Source organism: Beta vulgaris, chromosome 5, assembly GCF_026745355.1.
Source record: "Beta vulgaris subsp. vulgaris cultivar EL10 chromosome 5, EL10.2, whole genome shotgun sequence".
Classification (NCBI taxonomy): domain Eukaryota; kingdom Viridiplantae; phylum Streptophyta; class Magnoliopsida; order Caryophyllales; family Amaranthaceae; genus Beta; species Beta vulgaris.
In genome coordinates this window covers 11,753,349-11,761,994 of record NC_079206.1, presented here as the reverse complement: position 1 = coordinate 11,761,994, position 8,646 = coordinate 11,753,349, and positions in this window count along the sequence as shown.

Genomic DNA, 8,646 nt, shown 5'->3' with positions numbered 1-8,646 from the left:
ACCTAAAGGTGTAAAACCAGTGGGACATAAATGGGTCTTTGTGCGAAAGAAGAATGAAGATGGTGAAATTGTGAGATACAAAGCACGTTTAGTTGCACAAGGATTCTCACAAAGACCTGGAATTGATTATGAAGAAACATACTCCCCTGTGGTGGACGCAACTACTTTCAGATTTCTTATAGTCTGGCAATAAGAGAAGGACTTGATTTACGTTTAATGGATGTAGTCACAGCCTACTTATATGGGCCACTGGACAATGACATTTATATGAAAGTCCCAGAAGGATTTAAACTGCCAGAAACAGCAAATTCTAATTCTCGAGAACATTACTGCATAAAATTAAACAGATCTCTTTATGGATTGAAGCAATCAGGGCGTATGTGGTATAATCGCCTCAGTGAGTACTTATTAAGTGAAGGCTATAAGAATGACCCTATCAGTCCATGCATTTTTATAAAGAATTTGGGGCAGGATTTGTAATAATTGCAGTGTATGTTGATGATTTAAATATTATTGGGACCCCTGAAGAGATTTCACACACAGTGGAATATTTGAAGAAAGAATTTGAGATGAAAGATCTTGGAAAGACAAAATTTTGCTTGGGGCTACAAATTGAGCATCTAAAGAATGGAATCCTTGTGCATCAAACAACATATACGGAAAAGGTGTTAAAAAGGTTTTATTTGGATCAAGCACATCCGTTGAGTAGCCCAATGGTTGTAAGATCACTTGATGTTGATAAAGACCCATTCCGTCCTCGAGAAATCAATGAAGAAATCCTTGGTCCTGAAGTACCATACTTAAGTGCAATAGGGGCATTGATGTATCTTGCTAGCCATACGAGACCTGACATATCATTTTCTGTGAACTTGCTAGCAAGGTTTAGCTCATGTCCAACTCGAAGGCATTGGAATGGAATAAAACATGTACTTCGTTACCTCCAAGGAACGAAAGATATGGGTTTATTCTTTTCTAACCAACCCAAAGAAGACTTAATTGGTTTTGCAGATGCAGGGTATTTGTCTGATCCCCATAATGCTCGATCACAAACAGAGATATGTGTTCACAAGTGGTGGTACTGCCATTTCTTGGCGTTCCATGAAGCAAACCATTGCAGCCACTTCTTCCAACCATGCAGAGATTTTAGCTATCCACGAAGCTAGTCGTGAATGTGTATGGTTAAGGTCCGTAATTCAACATATACGAGAAGATTGTGGCATATCTATAGGGAAAGAAGCTCCAACAGTTATGTATGAGGATAATGCAGCATGCATTGCACAGCTCAAGGAAGGATACATCAAGGGTGATAGAACAAAACACATTTTACCAAAATTTTTCTTCACCCATGAACTGCAGAAGAATGGTGATGTACAGGTTCTACAGATTCGTTCAAGTGAAAATTTGGCAGACCTATTCACCAAGGCACTTCCCACCGCTACTTTCAAGAAATTAGTTTACCGTATTGGATTACGTCGTCTCAAAGATCTCAAGTTATGTAATCATGAGGGGGAGTAGATGCGCGCTGCACTCTTTTTCCCTTAACCATGGTTTTTCCCACTGGGTTTTCCTGGTAAGGTTTTTAATGAGGCAGCATCTTACGCGCATTAGAAAATATTTTATTTTAAGAGAGAATTTTTATTTTGTATAATGGACATCCAAGGGGAGTGTTATGAAATATAATATGGATGCCCATTATACCCCCGTTAATATATCCGGGATATTCTAGGGTTTTGTTCTCCAAGCAAACCCTAACTATTGTATTGTATATATATATACCGGACTACATGGAATAAGATAGACAAGACGATTCTCTCTTTTATTTTCTCTCTTCAGTTTATTTACAATAGAAGAAGGATTTTTTTGGGAGTATAGAGCATGTCATATAGGATTGTCATGTCATGTTATCAATTTTATTTTTCTTTTTATAAAAATAGCGTTCTAGATAGATTTAAATACATATAACGAGCTTTGGATAAGCGAAAACTAGAATTTCGTGTTGAAAGAACAACTTAAATTATTATATCTATACTAATATATTAAAAGGCGTGCGTAAACCAGGAACGGTGCCACGTGACACTCTCCATAGGGAGTTTTAGTTCATGTAATCCATGTACAATAAAAAAAAAATTAGAAATTACATAGTATAGGTTTTGATCCCGTGACCTCAAGTTCATGTACTAAAGTTTTAACCACTAGACCAACAAGTTGTATTTAGTGATATCATATCAAAGTACAATATTAATAAATGAAAATTTTCTTACCCGGGACATAGCCCGGGCCTAATAACTAGTTACTATGTAATTTGTGTATAACTAGTTTGTTCCAATTTTTTTTGTAGTTGTTCAGATTTCGGATTTGTTAATTTCATTATTTCACTTGTCTTTTTTTTTCAATTCCTTTTTAGATCTTTGATAGTTGTGCAGATTTGGGGTAATTCTTTTGTAATTAGTTTGTAACTGAATAATTCATTTCGAATGTAAATAAAGAAAGAGGGTTTCGAATGTAACTGAATAATTCATTTCAACTTGGTGTAACTAATTAAGAGGATAGTAATTTTTTTATTTTCTTTGATAAAAGAGGAGAATTTGCGTCGCACATTACCTCGTATATGACGCAAATCGCCCTGCATTTGTGTCGCACAGTACCTAGTATCTGACGCAGGGATGGCCCTGCCCACAATTTCTGGTGGGGAGTTGCATCGCACGTAGCCACGGGTGTGACGCAAATAGCACAAAATCTGCGTCTTTCCTTATCCGACGTGGATAATACCCTTAAATTTGCATCGAGACCCATGGCGTCGGAGCAGTGTCCGACGCAAATGCTGGTCCCAGGTCCGACGCAAACTAATGTTTTTGTACTAGTGTGTATATAACATTTGCTACGTAATTCGAAATAATATAATTTTTGTACCATTGAATTGTGCCTGAAATATACTTCGAAATAAGATTCATTTACAACATAGTTCTACAACTTATAAAATAAAGAGCGCAGCGTAGGATTTTCATGTCATTAATTTTTATTTTAAATATTTTTAAAAAGTAGAGTTCTACATATAATTAAATACATAAAAGGAGTTTTGGATTGGGAGAAACTAGTGTTTCATTTTTAACAAATAACCTAAACTATTTTTTTTTTGAACAGAACAAATAACCTAAACTATTATATTATGTAATAAAAGTATAACTTTTGCTACCTAATTCAAAACATTATAATTTTTTTACCATTGGAGAGTATTTGTAATATGCTTTAAAATAAAATTCATTTACAATATATAATTTTACAAGTCATGAAAATATTTTTATTTAGATGAATTGTAAGACATTATTTATTCTTTTTTTAGATAAATATAAAAATTACTATAAGTAATGTAAGCTATATATATATATATATATATATATATATATATATATATAATATATATATATATATATATATATTATATTATATATATATATATATTATATATATATATATATATATTATATATATATATATATATATATATATATATATATATATATAGGTCCGATTTACACGATCAAATGTATTATTTTTCAAAACCTCAGTCTTACTCAACAAGTAAAATAATTTAGTATTGCAATAAATTTTTTTAAGGAAATATTGCTGTTACAACAAAATAAATCATTGATAATGAACACACTATTGTGATGACGCAATAAATTCATCATGGGTCATGGGTATGCCTATAATGCCCATGAATATGATCACCAAATTAAAGCTTGGCTTCTGTATTACTAGAATTTTTTGCACGCGACGCATGCTTAAATTTTTTACGAAACAGAAACTCGATTTTCTTCGGCATAAGAGTTAAAATTTGAACATTAGACATACGAAGTATAATTGTTTTTAGTTGCAAAATTTGATTGGTTTAGCTTCTGTCACTTAAGTCTCTCGCCATTCTTTTTTTTTCTTTTTACTTTTCAAAGTTAAATTCTATGAAAAAAATAGAAATTTTATTGAATTTATTTATGATTTCTAATATTATAATTTTTTAGTTGATTTTTGTCCTTGTTTGATTTATAAATTTATTTTCCTGTAAAAAAAAGGTATTTTCTGCCTTCATTAATCAACAAAATAAATCAATACTTTACTTCCTGTAAAAGAAAAAAAAAGAGGGGGGGGGGGGGGGGGGGGGGATTATGTTTAGGAAAGGAAAAAACGGTTGATTTGTTAATGTCCTAAAATCTATACTTCCTCTACATTTATTTTCCTGTCTTAAGTGTTCCCACCCATATAATTTTTTTGATAGTATCTTCAAACTCATATCGGACCATATGTATAATTCTTAGTAAGTTTGTAGCTTTAGATTTCATTCTATTAAATAGTTTTTGTAATTTTGTTTGCATGATTAATTTATGAAACAACCTAATAAAGAAGACTATATGCACTTAATCGTGTAATCAAGAAAATTATTCCTACAATCAGCTTGTCTAGCTCCTATGTGATGTGTCACATGCTCAAGTAATTTTTTTTGTATTCCTCTAAAAAACAAGTAATGTTTTTTATTAGATTTTTGAATTCGTATTAGCATGCGTTGATTGGTTTGTTTTACATTGAGTCGTTGCTACAATCTATACTAATATATTAAAAGGCGTGCGCAAACCAGGAACGGTGCCACGTGACGCTCTCCCTAGAGAGTTTTAGTTCATGTAATCCATGTACAATAAAAAAAAAAATTAGAAATTGCATGGTATAGGATTTGATCCGGTGACCTCAAGTTCATGTACTAAAGTTTTAACCACTAGACCAAGTTGTAATTAGTGATATCATATCAAAGTACAATATTAATAAATGAAATTTTTCTTACCCGGGGCATAGCCCGGGCCTAATAACTAGTTTTAATTTGATTAAATGTAGTTGATTTTTGAAGCTTTATAATCTGGATTTGAACTCAAATCATAATTGTTTCTTTTAATTTGTTATAATTTGAAATTAGCAACACTTTGATCCTCCATTTTACAATATAATTTACTTGATTTCTTGCATATCAAAATTTGCTTTTTATATCATTTGAAATCATTTTTTTCAGATTTGGCACATGTTGTAGAACTTAAATCATTCTTTTCAGATTTGGCACATGTTGTAGAACTTAAATTACTGTTTAATTGGAAAATTTGTTGTGGTTAATTAGTGTTGTGCAATTTATTAGAGGGCAATCTTCATTATAAATTTATAATATATGCATTTTTCGGATTTCAAGTTTAATGCCTAATTCAGCTTCTTCTTTTTTTTAAAAAAAAAAAAATCTAATGTTAAACTGAGAACAGTAAATAAACAAAAATCAAAACAATATGGTATACTTTATGATCAATTTACATAGCTTCTATCAACTACTATAATTTAATGGTCCACTTTATTTTTATTGTCGTAAATCTACCACAATTTTGTTTAAGCATGAGTTCGTGCTGTTTGTGTTGGGGTAGTCATACCATAAGTTTCTTTGGCGTACTTCGAAAATCTAAGTTGGGAAACATTTGCCGCTGATATATTTCAATTATTGTGGTCGATTTACGATTCACCTAATATGAGAAATTATTGCAGTATACAGGCCTGATAGGGCCTCTTCTGATAGTGAACTAGTTATATAACGCAACTTGGCGGATAAAAAACTTCGACACTTCATTAGTAGAAAGAACTACAACCCATTATTATTCTTGCAAAGAAATTCACAAAGAGCAGAAAAATCAATTTTATTGATGAAAGTTGTATAAAATGGGGATTCCCTTTCATGTGAATATCTTTGTAATCTAATTACTATAATTCAAGCATTTTAAGAGTGCATTACCATTTTTATACCTACTTAAAGTTCATGAAAAATAACCTAAAATTTTTAATTTTACTACTTCCGTTCTGTTTTAAATGAAACGTTTGCTTTTTCATGCAACCCAACGCGCTTTTTTAATCATTAATATCTTTAGTTGTACACACGTAAAAAAATATAAAAAAGTTATAATTTGATAGTATGCATCGAGACGAATCTAACAAGATCCCACTTGACTATGTTTTTCTTTATATAATGACAATAAATTGGAGTCAAAATCGATCAATGAATAGTGTCATTTCACCCAATGTTTCATTTAAAGCAGAACAGAGGAAGTATTATAATTCATGCTTCATATTTGGCTCATTTGTTGGCCTGCTCAATATCTATGCCACATCATCAGAAGTGGCCACATAGGTGGCATGGTGGGTCCCAATAGCTCCATGTGGCTTGTGGATCCACTGATATGGTTGAAAAGGCTAATTTCCTGAAAAGGCAACATAATGTGATAATTAAAACACTAGAATTAAGTATCACCACTAATATGAATTGATCAAAATAATACTCACATCTCAGTTATCCAATTAAAGCTTAGACGAGATTGACATTCCCTTATGACTCAATAATAAAGCACAGCTGCGAACCGAAACTAAATACTCGGTCATTTCTCAATACCTAGAACTCACTTTCGTGATAGCAAAAAGGCCTAACTAACATGCATGTCTCCTATTTTCATAGCTTACATACATAAATAGAAGCATTAAGAACTAATGTCAAATAATTACCAAATCTAGTTCTCACCTATTTTCATATGAGAATTCAAATCAATAACAAGATTATTTAATTTAAGACCCAACTTTCATTGATGAAACTCAATTAATAAAATAAAAATTTAGCGTCGAACAAATATTCCTAATTTCAACTTCAACTTTCAACCATAACAACAATATTGCCAAACCCTAAACATATAATTCAATAACATGGGAATCATAGAAGAATTTACATGATCAATCCATACTAGGGCTCAACTCAATCCTAGATAAAAAGACTACTCACTAATCATGGCAATAAAAGCAATAAATATAATGGAAAACATATATAATTAAAACAACAATAAAGAGAAGATGAGAGAATAAAACTTGATTGAATTGAAGATGAATATGAAAGCTTGAATCTCCAAAGTGGCAATAGAAAAGAAATTAGAGCATCAACTAAAGAGGAAAAATAACGTGATATTGAAAAGTGAGTAATAGATAGATTTCCTAATACTCTAATTAGAAAACCCCTAATATATAGTTCTAACTCCTAATACTGGTAGAGAACCAAATTACAAGATAAGGAAGCCAAAAATCATTAAATGGCCGAAATTATCAAAATCGCGCGCGCGTTAGAAGTTACTAGCAGATTGGGCCAACTTTTGAAGCCCATATCTCTCAAAATACAACTCGTCTTGGGTTGTGCCACTAGTAGAATAAATGCTATTTGCTGCGGTTAAAAAGTGCCTTATTGCTGCGGTTTTAGGCACGCATCAATTAAGGGGGACAACAATAGGTATTAATTATATTGCTGCGGTTTTAAACCGCAGCAATATCTCAGCATATTGTTGCGGTTTCTAGCACAAAACCGCAACAATATTATCATTTTTTATCAGAAAAAATCCAGTATATTGCTGCGGTTTCTGGTCAAAACCGCAGCAATATGACCTGGTATAGAATTTTTTTTTTTTTTTTTTTTTGCATTTGCCCATTAAATTTGAAATATTAAAACCAAACAATTAACATATTCACTATCCATTAAATTTACAGACAAACTGAAGATAAAATGTTCATTAATACATAAAGATGAAAAATCTAATTACATCAATATTACAAAAGAATCAATGTAAAATAGAAAAGCAAAATTAAAAAAAATTACCAGTAAATGACTAATAAAAACAAATAATACTAAAAAATGAAAAAATGAAAATAAAAAAGAAATCTAACTACAAACCAAACTTAAGAAACGAAAAAAAAGGAAAATAAAAACCATAAAAACAAAAAATCCTAAAAACAAAAAAACGAAAAAAACGAAAAAAAAATAGAGAAAAAGGTAAACAACAAAACAGATCTTGAAACTTTGAAGGTGAATGGAAGTGATGATCATGATGTTTATTATAGAGTGAAGCGCGATTTCCCTTTACATCACTTGAAGCTCAATTACAGTAATTGCCTTGATCGATTATGGAACTGTTCATTTCACTTATTGTAAAGCAGAACTGTTCGATTATGACCGACGACGCGAAGGAGACGATCGCGAACGAGGACCGACGACCGCGAACGACAAATTACTTGGAAATAAACCACTCAATTCCAACTAAATCCTTGCTTATCCTGACAGAATAGCAATTCCAACTTTCTGTATCTGGAGCATCGAACGAGAGGGGAGGAGGACGCGACAGATCGATCTACTTCTCTCTCCTTCGAAGAAACCGATCTACTCCGGCAACCTTCGAACAACCGAACGGGTTTCATAGGCGGCGAACCTTCGAACCCTCCGTTTTCTTTGTGCGACGCCGGTGAGGAGGAGCGAGTAGATGACGAAGAATAAGCTGAATCGGAGAAAATGCGGTTGAAAGAAAAGCATAAGCGCGAGGAACAGTGAGAAACTCGAAGCAGCCGCCATTAAAATTGAGGAGAGAGAATATTATACCCAAAGAAGATCTGATACAGAGCAACGATTAAGGAGAGAGATCGCGTGAGGCCGAGGGTCTGGTTTTTATGAGAGTGAGGGAGGCGTAGGAGGGAGGGAGGGAGGGAGAAGTGAGAGTATGTTTAGGGTTTGGTTTTTATAAGTGAGGCCATTGTGAGGGAGTGCGGCTTATGTAA